Here is a 14,553-nt window from a genome sequence, read left to right on the forward strand (position 1 = left end):
TTGTAACTATGTGGTGTGTTTTTTGATGTTGTAAGCTGCCTCGAGTGTGGCATGAACTATGGAAAGGCGACATACAAATAAAATGATTTATGATTTATGCATTCTGTATAATGATAGGTAAATGGGCAGCAGGGAAAGGGTTACGCACCCCCTCCCCACCTTCTCTTTTTTCCTTCCTGATTGCAACAGCTGTTTTTCATATTAAACAAGCAAACAAAAAAATATGACTTTTTTGAAGAACATTTGTTGACAGCCTAATCAGCAAAAGTCCTCTGGGCAGTTGCAACAGAGTAAAAAAAATATACAATTAAAACGTTACAATATTAAAACATTAATTAAAATGTTAAAACCCAATCCATTTCCTGCCTAAAAACCGGTGTATGCAGCTAAGAGCTTTTAAAATGCAGCCTAGACGATATGTCCCAAGAGCAAAAAAAACAACAAGGGCAGGGCAGAATAAAAATCAGAGAAAGCTACATTGAGCTATGCCTAACATGTAGTCGGGTCTTTAATCCCAAATGTTACTACATCAAAATTCCATGCGTGCTAGCAAAAGTTATATAGAAATAGTAGAGCAAGGAACTCCAACCTTTGGTGGAAATCCATCCACTACCAAAAAGTAACACAAAACAACCAGCTGAAAAAACACACCCACCAATTGCTTCAAATATGACACACAGTAACATTACAATTCACTATAAAGTTTCCAGAGACATGAGAAGCTTGCTTTTGGCATTGTAGATCAAATACGAAAAGGCTAAGGTTAAAGCTTACTGGGAAATGATATATAATGAATTGAAAAAGATGTTTAAAATAATGTTTGTAAAAAAAAACACCAGAAGCCTTTCTCTTGGGAATTATAGGGCTAGAACTACCAAACCTGTATAGAAATGTATTCATGTAGGCTACTACAGCGGCAAGAATGTTACTTGCCCCAAAATGGACAGAAACAGAAGTCCCAGCAAAGGAAGAATGAATACAAAAACTATGGAACATGCAGAAATGGTGAAACTTACCGGAAATCAAGACAACAAGATTTTTTAAATAAAAGAATGGAAATGGTTTATTGAAAATTTACAAATAAATTGTAAACAGATGAGAACATTGGCAGGGTTATTGTAACAACCTGCAGTTTTATAAGAGTATATATTTAAAGGTGGCACCGTGGTCCCACTGAGCCTCTTGGGCTTGCTGATCAGAAGGTTGGCGGTTCGAATCCCCGCAACAGGATAAGCTCCCATTGCTCTGTCCCCGCTCCTGCCAACCTAGCAGTTCGGAAGCACGGCCAAGTGCAAGTAGATAAATAGGTACCACTCCAGCGGGAAGGTAAACAGCGTTTTCATGCACTGGTTTCAGTGTTCCATTGCGCCACAAGCGGCTTAGTCATGCTGGCCACATGACCCGGGAAAACTGTCTGCGGACAAACGTCGGTTCCCTTGGCCTGTAAAGTGAAATGAGCACCGCAACCCCAGAGTCGTCTGAAATCTGTACTTAAGTGTCCGGGGTCCTTTACCTTTACCTATATTTAAAGTAGATAAATAAATGAGAGCAAATTAAGTTAATTTGGATGTGCAGAAGATATTAAAAATAAATTTAAGGAATCGCAGAAAGAGGAGGAAGGAAGTCGAGTTTTGAAATGTTAAAATGATTGTAAAATCAGCGAAATGTATAAACCTGGAAAGTGTAAATAAAAAGTTTAAAATAAAATAAAAATAAAGAACATCTCTAGCACTGAATACAAATGCTGATTTCTCTCTCTCTTTTGAATTCTGGTGCTGGGGAGACTCTTGAGAGTCCCATGGACTGCAAGAAGATCAAACCTATCCATTCTTAAGGAAATCAGCCCTGAGTGCTCACTGGAAGGACAGATCCTGAAGCTGAGGCTCCAATACTTTGGCCACATCATGAGAAGAGAAGACTCCCTGGAAAAGACCCCTGATGTTGGAAAAGATGGAGGGCACAAGGAGAAGGGGACGACAGAGGACGAGATGGTTGGACAGTGTTCTCGAAGCTACCAGCATGAGTTTGACCAAACTGCGGGAAGCAGTGGAAGACAGGAGTGCCTGGCATGCTCTGGTTCATGGGGTCAAGAAGAGTCGGACACAACTAAATAACTAAACAACAACAACAAGGCTCTCATGGTGACATGATAGTATCCTTCACCGCACCTGAGGCAGAAGGCCAGACCAGGGGTCCCAGGACATACCATGGGACAAAACAGGACTAGCTGAGATTCCCTGCTATGGCCCACACAGAACGGGAACAAACCAAATGTTGGAAGGATGGCACCCAACGCCTCTTGAACCAAAATCAATTACAAGATCTTCTGGTGATCATGAAGATGGATAAGAGGCACTTAAGAGATTGTCTCTTCAGGTCCGATGCAGAAAGGGATTTAACCACGATTGCCTCTACCAAAAGTTCACCATGGTTCCCACTTATCAAAACAGAGCACATCCGAGCTAGCTATTTGACAAAGCTCCCACTTGCGTTACTAAGAATCACTTTTACAGAATTACAATTCCAATCGAGGCCCTCGGTGGTGGTGGATGGTTCGGTATAGCAAAGTACAATACATGGAGATACTTTGTCTGTATGGGCAACCTTGCGTAGAGGACCTGTACCACTTTTTATTGCAATGCCCGCTATATATAGAACCAAGAGACCGATTTATAAAAACCCCTGCTCATGAATGGAACACACTTGAACAGGGTGGAAAGGGTGAAATGGCTGCTGAGTGATACTGATGACTTTGTCACTTATAAAGTAGCACTGTATGCATTGGCAGCTAAGAATCATAGAATGATAGAGTTGGAAGAGACCACAAGGGCCATCGAGTCCAACCCCCTGCCAAGCAGGAAACACCATCAGAGCACTCCTGACATATGGTTGTCAAGCCTCTGCTTAAAGACCTCCAAAGTAGGAGACTCCACCACACTCCTTGGCAGCAAATTCCACTGTCGAACAGCTCTTACTGTCAGGAAGTTCTTCCTAATGTTTAGGTGGAATCTTCTTTCTTGTAGTTTGGATCCATTGCTCCGTGTCCGCTTCTCTGAAGCAGCAGAAAACAACCTTTCTCCCTTCTCTATGTGACATCCTTTTATATATTTGAACATGGCTATCATATCACCCCTTAACCTCCTCTTCTCCAGGCTAAAGATCAGGAGAAAAGAACTACATGGCCTTTGGCTAGTGCAATGAAAGAAAGACTAGCTAGGGAAGGTTTGGGAGGGACAGTGGCTGTTCCTCTGCATTTACCACCTGAAACAGTCACCAAACTGGGAAGGACGGACCTGTGGCTCCTCCTTCCTGAGTCTCAGGGTTATGGCTTCCCACGGCTACCCAACTCATTCTCCTTTTTCTGAATACGGATGCAAATTTCCCAAAAGCAGCTGGTGGGCATCTCAGCCTCTTCAGCTCCAGCAAGTGATTTGTTGCTGTTTAGTCGTGTCTGACTCTTTGTGACCCCATGGACCAGAGCACGCCAGGCACTCCTGTCTTCCACTGCCTCCCACAGTTTGGTCAAACTCATGCTGGTAGCTTTGCGAACACTGTCCAACCATCTCGTCGTCTGTCGTCCCCTTCTTCTTGTGCCCTCCATCTTTCCCAACATCAGGGTCTTTTCCAGGGAGTCTTCTCTTCTCATGATGTGGCCAAAGTACTGGAGCCTCAGCTTCATGATCTGTCCTTCCAGTGAGCACTCAGGGCTGATTTCCTTAAGAATGGAGAGGTTTGATCTTTCAGTCCATGGGACTCTCAAGAGTCTCCTCCAGCACCATAATTCAATTCACCATCAATTCTTCAGCGATCAGCCTTCTTTATGGTCCAGCTCTCAATACCATACATCAGTAGTGGGAAAACCATAGCTTTAACAATACGGACCTTTATTGGCAAGGTGATTTCTCTGCTTTTTAAGATGCTGTCTAGGTTTGTCATTGCTTTTCTCCCAAGAAGCAGGCGTCTTTTAATTTTGTGACTGCTGTCACCATCTGCAGTGATCATGGAGCCCAAGAAAGTAATATCTCTCACTGCCTCCATTTCTTCCCCTTCTGTTTGCCAGGAGGTGATGGGACTAGTGGCCATTATCTTAGTTTTTTTGATGTTGAGCTTCAGAGCATATTTTGCGCTCTCCTCTTTCACCCTCATTAAAAGGTTCTTTAATTCCTCCTCACTTTCTGCCATCAAGGTTGTGTCATCTGCATATCTGAGTTTGTTTATATTTCTTCCGGCGATCTTAATTCCGGCTTGGGATTCATCCAGCCCAGCATTTCACATGATGAATTCTGCATATAAATTAAATAAGCAGGGAGACAATATACAGTCTTGTCGTACTCCTTTCCCAATTCTGAACCAATCAGTTGTTCCATATCCAGATCTAACTATAGCTTCTTATCACACATAGAGATTTCTCAGGAGACACATGAGGTGATCAGGCACTCCCATTTCTTTAAGAACTTATCATAGTCCGGCAAGTGATATGGAAAGCAAAAAAAGCCATCCCATCTATTTCATGGAACTCTTAGAAACAGCATGCGAAGGAGAAGCTGAAAGCCTATCCGTAGATCATCTGTGGTATGCCTGAACTTCTGCCAAGGTGGATAAAAATAAAATAAGAGAAAATAAGGTCATTAAAAAAAATAAAAAATGGGGGTGGGGGTAACATTACATTTGAAAATAGGAGTAACTGTGTTCTATATCTGAAATGGCATCTGAAAATGATTTAGCTGAACAATGTGGTTTCTGATTGGTATTTGAATTGGTTCCAGAACATTTTTAACAACCATCATAAAGATCCCAATTATCTGATCCTTCCCCCTCCCAATCCACCCCCCAGCCTGGTTAGAGAGTTAAGTTTCCCGGAGGGAGATATTTTCCCTCCTTTGCTTTCTGAACCTTGCACACAATTCCAGGACTACACATGCACATTCCTGTCTAAGTGAAAGCTGCTCATGTGCACAGTAAACGCTCTTAATGTGTTTGAAATAGCAGGGTTTACAGAGGAGCGCATTTTGTACTCCGGTCTGGTGAATGCGGCCGCTAATTCTAGGCCCACTCGCCATTCCAAGTGCTATCCACGATTCATTTATAAGGCCCTGTAGATCTCAACATTCCTCAAATAATTCCTTACTTAAACAGCTCCGTAAAACCCAACAACGGCAAGAAATACAAACCAGAAACCTTTCCTACTTCAACGGTATCAGGTCTGGATGTCAGACCAATTTCTGATCTGCTTCCCCACAAACATCCGTAAAGAGTCCTTAGTACCGATAACAAGCCTTCAACATAAATCTGGCCTGGCTGGGAGGTGGTTTCATTTTCTGGAACAGTTGCCAGATTTTGTGTGTGTGTGTGTGCAGGCCAACATTTGGGTCTGATTGCCATAATATGTTTGACTACAGCTGGAACTGGAAAAGTTGGCCGAATCGTGTTTGCATGCTTGAGCTATGTAGCTCACAAAGGCTGCAAGCCAAGCTCCGCTTACCTGGCAGAAGACACCCCCCCAATAAATTCAGTAGGACTTACTCCTGAGTAGAAATTGCTAGGATTACAGTGTAAGGAAGCTTACAGTGCTGCAACACACCATTGCATTGAATTTTCTGCCCTCCCAGCTCCACTTAAAAGAAGCCAGCTGAACTGGCAGCGGAATCTCATATGAATGCTGGTGACAGAATAACATCTTCTACCACATGGGAGGCAAAATGCAAGAGTATGGCAGGAGACAGGCAAGCCCACCTTTCCTGGGGCTACTTAAGACCTATGTGTCCTGGGAAACAAAAAAGAAGTCAGGAAATCCAGACCAAGGAGCCAGTTCCATTAGCTCCTGCAGTTGGCCTAATGATATTATGTATTTGCAGCACTCTAGTACTGTCGTATCGCGGTTCTCAAACGCCTTGGTACTCAAACAACTTGGAACCCAAACACTGCAAATCCAGAAGTAAGTGTTCCGGTTTGCAAACTTTTTTCGGAAACCAAACATGCTCCGTTTTGAGTGTTACACTTCTGATTTGAGTGCCACACTTCTGTTTGGAGTGTTACCCTGAAGTCTGTCTAATTTTCCTATTTATTCTGCGTTTTTGTGACTGTGTGGAACCCAGTTAATTGATTGATTGTGTGACTGCAGTATATTGTTTATTGCTTTCATTTTATGGATCAATGGTCTCGTTAAATAGTAAAATTCATGCCAACTTGCTGTTTTAGGGGCTGTTGGTTTTTTGTTAAATAATTTTTATTGATTTTCTTTTCTCATAACAGATATTCAATATGACCATTTAAGCATCCGTTTTCTAGTTTCCCCCCTCCCTGTTGACTTCCCCCAACTTCCATTTCTGGTTTATTACATCAAAAGTCTGGAACAGAATAATCCATTTTGCATTACTTTCTATGGGAAAGCGTGCCTTGGTTTTGGAACGCTTTCGTTTTGGAACGGACTTCCGGAACGGATTAAGTTTGAGAACCAAGGTACCACTCTATTTCGAATTGGCAAGTGCCTTGGCACAGCAAGCAGTATATAAATAGGGGGAGGGGGAGTAGCCAAGGGCTCCTACTGCTGTCCTTGCCTGACTCTGCCTAATAGTTGTAGAGCAGGGGTAAGCAACCTTTTCCAGCTGTGGGTCGGTCCACTGTCCCTCAGACCATGTGGGGGGCTGGACTATATTGGGGAGGGGGAAATGAACGAATTCCTATGCCCCACAAATAACACATTCTACTCATGTAAAAACACACTGATTCCCGGATCGTCCACGGGCCATATTTAGAAGGCGATTGGGCCGCATCTGGCCCTAGGGCCTTAGGTTGCCTACCCCTGATGTAGGGTAACCAGCCTCATATAACCAGCAAGCTTTAGTCTAATTAATGCATGAAGAGGTTAATGCCACAGACATGGAGTAATCTGTCCTACTAGGCTTAGCCCATATCACTTCCCCTCAGCTTGGGAGGATATGTGCAACAAAGCCTTTGGTTGTACTCAGCCTACCTGTGAAATTGGTATTTGAGTAAATAAATTTTATTTGCAGTACCTCGTACCTACAGGACCGCCTCTCCCGGTCTGCTTGTAAGCTGCTCTGAGCCCAGCCTTGGCTAGGGAGGGCGGGGTATAAATAAAAAATTATTATTATTATTATTATTATTATTATTATTATTATTATTATTATTATTATTATTATTATTATTATTTTTACAATTTCAACTTCAACAATAATTTTCCATCAAGTAGAATGAAAGATACAAATTATCCAACATAAAAAATAAAAAGTGAAATAAAAGTAAAGAGAAACAAAGAGAAAGGAAAAAGAAAAGATCTTTTCTGAGGTTCTCTTTAATCTCCTGACTTCCCTCCCATTTCCTTTCCTGGTTCATTGAATACATATATATATATATATATATATATATATATATATATATATATATATTCTGCATCCGTAAGTAATTTGTATTTTATTCTTGGCTTTTTCCCTTTCCAGGTAAATTTTGCAATGCCTTTTTGCCATTCTTTGAAGCATCTCGTGTTATTTATCACTAGGATTGATTGAAACAAAAATAGCATTTCTGGCAATACGTTCATCTTAATTACTAAAATTCTTCCTATAAGTGATAAATTGGTGTTTGAGGACTGAGAAGCATTGAGGAGCTCCTCTTTTGCTTCAGACCAGAATGGAGTTTGAAACTATCATTTTCCTCTACGAATTGTTTCGGAACTTGTGCCATTCTGTAGCCAAGCGAAGTTTTACTGCCTGTGCAACTTTTTCTGACTGCTGTATGGAAAAGCACATGAATTTAGAGAGTTTTGTAAGGAATATGAAAATGTTATATCAATGGTACCCGACACCAAGTAAATTGGTAAAAATGTATAAATCCAAATCAAATAAGTGTTGGAAATGTAAAGAGAAAGAAGGTTCTTTTTATCATATGTGGTGGTCTTGTAGTAAGGTTAAAGCTTACTGGGAAATGATGTATAATGAATTGAAAAATATGTTTAAAATAACATTTGTAATAAAACCAACCCAGAAGCTTTTCTTTTGAGAATTATAGGGACAGAACTACCCAAACTGTATAGAAATGTATTCATGTATGCGACTATAGCAGCAAGAATGTTACTTGCCCAAAAATGGAAAGAAAAAGTCCTAGTGAAAGAAGAATGGATACATATGGAATATGCAGAAATGGCAAAAGTTACCGGAAAAATAAGAAATCAAGACAACAAGCTTTCTTTTTTTATAAAAGAATGGAAATGGTTTATTGAATATTTACAAATAAATTGTAACAGATAAGAACATTGGCAGGATTGTTGTAATAACCTGCAGACTTATAAGAGTATATATTTAAAGCAGATGAATAAATGATCAAATTAAGTTAATTTGGAATATGCAGAAAATATTAAAAACAAATTAAAGGAACTGCAAAAAGAGGGGGAAGGAAGTTGAGTTTTGAAATATTAAAATGATTGTAAAATTATTGAAATGTGTACAACTGAAAATCATAAGTAAAATAATAAAAAACGAAGTGTTTTGTAAGTAAACCATTTTATGACTTCCTAAGCGTGTGGTCTAGCTTTGCACTTTGGAGAAAAGCATTAAAAGTGGGATACTTTCAGAGTTCACCGGAAAGGGCACATTTCAAAGATCTAGCAGCCCATATTTCCATGCTTTTCTTTGTGGCATGTTTTGCTATGTTAAATCTCTGGTGGGGTTTGTAATAATAAAATTTAAGGTCATATATATATATATATATATATATATATATATATATCGTATTTTTCGCTCTCTAAGACGCACCAGACCACAAGATGCACCTAGTTTTTGGAGGAGGAAAACAAGAAAAAAAATATTCTGAATCTCAGAAGTCAGAACAGCAAGAGGGATCGCTGCGCAGTGAAAGCAGCAATCCCTCTTGCTGTTCTGGCTTCTGAGATAGATGTGCAGCCTGCATTCGCTCCATAAGATGCACACACATTTCCCCTTACTTTTAAGGAGGGAAAAAGGGAGTCTTATAGAGCAAAAAATACGGTGTGTGTGTGTGTGTGTGTGTGTGTGTGTATAATGTTCATAGAATCATAGAGTTGGAAGAGACCACAAGGGCCATCGAGTCCAACCCCCTGCCAAGCAGGAAACACCATCAGAGCACTCCTGACATATGGTTGTCAAGCCTCTGCTTAAAGACCTCCAAAGAAGGAGACTCCACCACATAAATGTACCAACCAAGCACATACATAGATCAGCACAAGAAGACAGACCTGAAACCATTTTGACTCCCAAACTGACCAAATGTTTTCTCTGCGAGGAGGGAGGGGGTCAGGGAGCCTTCCCATTGTCTCAGGAATTGGGAAATCACCATCACAAAGGAATGGCCAGACTACCAGGAAAGGCAATCAGATAAGGCATTATCAGATAACCTGGCAGACAGGAAAAACAACAACATTCAAATTTCTGTTGTAGACTGCCTTTTCTGTGATGTAGGTATGATGTTTGTGGGGGGTGGTCTTGGGTAACACCCCTTCTGTGATGTATGTATGATGTATGGAGGGGTGGTCTTGAGCTCCAGGGCAGGGAATTTAAAATGTCTATATAAGGGTGGGCACACCTTGGTTCTGGGTCCTCCTCCTCCTCCTGCATGTGAGGGGAGCGTCCTGTTGTAACAGATCAATAAAGATCAGGCTTACTAGCTGCTTTGCTTCTCAATATTCTCTGGTTGGCCTCTGTTATTTTCTCCTACCAATAGGGAACCCACTTAAGGACTCCATACGGGCTCTTGGATACCCCATAAGGGGAAAAGGGCAGATTTTGTTTACAACAGGTTCTCTCACCAAACAGCCCTTGCCCCCATACTTACTTGGCTTCCAAGGATTTCCAGCACTAGTAAGGTCAGCCCTGCAGTGTTGCAGGAGAGAATTGCAGGGCTGAATCAGAATCAGGTGGTTCCTTGATGGCTTTTCTTTTCAAAAATTCGTTTCTGTTAAAGATTAAGAGTACATGCCGATGTCGGAAGTCTAGATTTTGGATAACTTTTTGAAACACGGCAACCCTCAAATAGGAGCTACTCGAGAATGTGGGCAGGTCAGTTTGTGGGAGCGTGGGGAGCGGTTCTATTATTATTATTATTATTATTATTATTATTATTATTATTATTATTTAAATTTCTATACCACCCTTTAGCCGAAAGTGACAGGATGGTTTACACTGCCAGGCTTCCTCAACCTTGGCCCTCCAGATGTTTTGAGACTACAATTCCCATCATCCCTGACCACTGGTCCTGCTAGCTAGGGATCATGGGAGTTGTAGGCCAAAAACATCTGGAGGGCTGAGGTTGAGGAAGCCAGGTTTACAATATAAAAACACAAAATACATATCATAATAACAAAAGGGAATAGTACCTCCCCCACACACATACACAGATTTAAAAGGCCATCAATTGTCACCAGTCATCTAAAATTTCTAAATGTCTCCCATCAGCAGGAGGGGGGCAGGGGGAGTTGAAGAGTCTTGTTTTTGCTCCTGCTGTTCCCTTTTAGATGGTTTCCAAAGAACGGGAAAAGTCTCTGGGAGTGGAGAGATGGAAAAATGAATGCTGACCTCAGCATCCCATGTCACCCTCTTTTGTTTAGGGCTTTGCGTATAATTTATGAGGTGTCAGACCAAAATGGCTTTGGGCAGGGCCCGTTTTTACACTTCAGTTGTGGTTTAATTCTGATTCTTTCTCCCCGCACGGTCTGTCTCCTTAATCAGCGGAGCCTCACGCCTTCCAGAGATTATTTGTATAGTAAAGTAACTATACTAAGTCGCAGTTACACCAAGACATGTGTGATTCCCCTCCTTTTCCTTACTGGCCTTTTCATCCCTGATTAGATGGGAACTCCCTTTTCTTGGGTCTTGGCCATGGAAACGCTGGCTTTGACAAATTGCTTCGTGTGTGTTTTGAGAAGAGCTGGGAGGGAGGACGTTCTTAAGGATTCCTCCATATACTTGAAGAATCAGGAACTCGTGCAACCACCTTCATCAAACCAGATACATCTAGATCCTAAGGTTTCTTTGCTGGGAATTTACGAAGGGAAGGGAAGGAAAGAGGAAAAGAGGCCCCAGCTCAGCCGTCTCCTCCAAATCCGCTACACGTCTCTGTCTCTGTAAAAGCGTTCTTGGGACCGAAGCCCTGTTTCCTTTGGCTGGCATGCCCAGCCTCCTGGCTCCTCTTGACATGCAAAGCTGTAGACATTCTGCGGAGTATCTTGCAACCTTGCTTGCCAGGAAAAGCCAATGTCTCCACGGAGAAATCTCAGCGGAGGCTCTTCGTATCAAACCTTGGGCAGAGAAGAAGGGAGTTTGTTCCTGCTTTTTGGATTTTGAGCCAAAGAAAGAAAGAAAGAAAGAAAGAAAGAAAGAAAGAAAGAAAGAAAGAAAGAAAGAAAAGAGAAAGAGAGAAAGGCAAAGCCATGTCAATGGGCTAGCCGCTATATGAACCACCCAAGGCAATGGAGCGAATGTGTCGTCATATTTGGCTAGAGATGGAGACAACTGGAAGGCGCCTGATGGATCCAAAATCCAGTGAAACCACTGGGATTCTGTCTTTTTAAAATAGCAACAGACTGTTGCAGTAGAAAGTTTCCTTTTCTTTGAAATAAAAATTTTAAGGTCACGCACACACACACACACACACACACATATAATGTTCATAACTGCATATATAAACATGTCTGAAACCCCACAGAAAAAGCCCTGAGGCCGTTTTGTCCCTCCCAAATTGACCTCGAGTATTTCTCTGCAAGGTCGAAGGAAAATGGAAAAGCCTCCCCATTGTCTTTTTGTTCACAAATCCTGTCTTAAGGGTATGAATAGGGTGAGCCTGTGACCTGGCTCAGTTCCTCAGTATTTATCATTACAAAAGACTGGCCAGGCTCCCCAGATAATCAAATCAAGTGACCATTAACAGGTAACCTGCCAAACAGAAGATAAACAACGCAATCAGATTTCTGTTGTAGACCACCCTTTCTGTGATACAGGTATGATATATCTGTGGGGTGGTCTTGTGCTACACCCCTTCTGTGATGCATGTATGATGTTTCTGGGGGTGGTCTTGGACTCCGCGGAGGGAATTTAAAATGTCTATATAAGGGCGGGCACGCCTTTGTTCTGGGTCCTCCTCCTCTCTCCTGCATGTGGGGGGAGCACCCTGTGGCAACAGTTCAATAAAGATCAGGCTTACGAGCTGCTTTGCTTCTCAATATTCTCTGGTTGGCCTCTGTTATTTTCTCCGACCGATGGAGAACCTGCAAAGGACTCTATGAGGGCTCTTGTGTTCCCCACAAGGGAATAAGGGCAGATTTTTGTTTATTACTTCTTCATTTGTCTTTTAAAAAATTGTGCTGCCACCACTGCAACAGGGTAAGACCTTGGAGTGAATTTTGTTTCCCCAAAATCACAAATTTGCGTATCCCCTTCAGATGGAGGTATCTGGTATCAGAGAATATGAGTACCCTGGACTTTACCACAATTTCATTTGTGGGTGCATGTATTTAAAATGCAGGGAGGTAGCCGTGTTGGTCTGACACAGTAGATATATATACAGTGGTGCCCCGCAAGACGAATGCCTCGCAAGACAGAAAACTCGCTAGACGAAAGAGTTTTCCGTTTTGAAGGTGCTTTGCAAAACGAATCTCCTATGGGCTTGCTTCGCAAGACGACAATGTCCTGGGAGTTCCTGCTGGTTTCCCCCCCCCCTTTTCTAAGCCGCTAAGCCGCTTATCAGCTGATCCGATCAGCAGATAAGCCGCTAAAAGCCGCTAATAGCGCTAATAGCGCTAATCCGCTAATCCGTCAATGGCCTTGCTTCGCAAGACGAAAAAACTGCTAGACGAAGAGAATCACAGAACGGATTCTTTTCGTCTTGCGAGGCACCACTGTGTATATATATATATATATATAGACACACACACACACACACACACACACACACATATATATATATATATATATATATATATATATATATATATAAAATTGTCTAGTAGCACCTTAGAGACCAACTAAGTTTGTTCTTGGTATGAGCTTTCATGTGCATGCACACTTCTTCAGATGTATTTAAAATGTTCCACCGTGCTTTCCCATTAGGACTGCTTCCAAGGCATCTTAACTCCAAGAGCTAAAGCAATCAGTTTAAAACATGCAACAATCAAGCTCATATAAAACAGCAGCAAAAGACCAATGACAAAACAATAAAGACAGCAGCAAAGACAGCACTTTTCACTCCTGTACCTCCAACTAAACCTGCAGCTCCAAAAAGCCACCAATCGGAATGGTTGGGCTTCTTTCTCCTGAAAAGCCCCGTACCTATTCAGCCAGTCAAAGGGACGCGGGTGGCACTGTGGGTTAAACCACAGAGCCTAGGACTTCTCGATCAGAAGGTCGGTGGTTCGAATCCCTGCGACGGGGTGAGCTCCCGTTGCTCGGTCCCTGCTTCTGCCCACCTAGCAGTTCGAAAGTATGTCAAAGTGCAAGTAGATAAATAGGTACCGCTCTGGCGGGAAGGTAAACGGCATTTCCGTGAGCTGCTCTGGTTCACCGGAAGTGGCTTAGTTCTGCTGGCCACATGACCCGGAAGCTGTACGCCGGCTCCCTCGGCCAATAAAGCGAGATGAGCACCGCAACCCCAGAGTCGGTCACAACTGGACCTAATGGTCAGGGGTCCCTTTACCTTTACCTTATTCAGCCAGTCGGCTGCCTGCTACAGTACATATTTTTGAAATACTTCTCGATCACATGTTATTCCCCGCTGTCCATACTTAGGGCCTCTCAAATTGCAGTTGAAGTCCACAAGTCTGCATTACAACTGAGTCGGCCCTTAGGCTTGCCTCCCATCCAAATGGCAGTAAGCCTGCTCCCCAAATAACCTCTCAGTCAGTAGGTGGCACTGAGCACTTAAAAGCTGGGGACTCAGGTTTCCCATCAGCAAAGACGGGATGGGATGGCAACAGAAAGCTGTTGGATGCTCTACAGATTTAAAGAATATGTAGTAAAGGTGAGACTCCAGGACAGAGAGAAAGTTCATAGACAGGATCACGTGCTTCGTTTTTGTTCGTTTGGTTTCAGGTGGGGATTTCTTGCCTCTGGAAATCAAATGTTGGGAGAGAAGAGAGGTTTCTCAATCCCAGCTCCCAAGCCAAAAGAAGGATTAGTGGAAGGAATAGCTCCTGGTGGATAAAGGCCTCGCATGGATTCCTCTTGGCTTTTCACCTTGGCAGTCTTGGCTGGGGATTCTCTGCTACTGAACTCCACACAATGCTGCCTCTGAAAAAGCCAGCCCAAGCGCCTGCTGGGAAGAGGTCCCTGACACATCAGTGCCAAAACGTTTAGGCAGGGAATTTGCCCTGGGTGAAGCTTCCAGAGGGCACCATGGATGTTTCTCCCCATTTTACTGTCTGGGCCTCTTTCCAGCTCCCTTCTCTCTCTCCCAGACACCCTTCCCTGCAGCCCTGGGACACCCCTTCACCCCTGTGATAAGAATTTTAAAGTCTTAGATATAAATGTACCAACTAAGCACGTACATAAATCAGCACAGGAAGACCGGTCT

The sequence above is a fragment of the Podarcis liolepis genome (genome assembly GCF_965112155.1).
Source record: "Podarcis liolepis genome assembly, chromosome: 6".
NCBI lineage: Eukaryota > Metazoa > Chordata > Lepidosauria > Squamata > Lacertidae > Podarcis > Podarcis liolepis.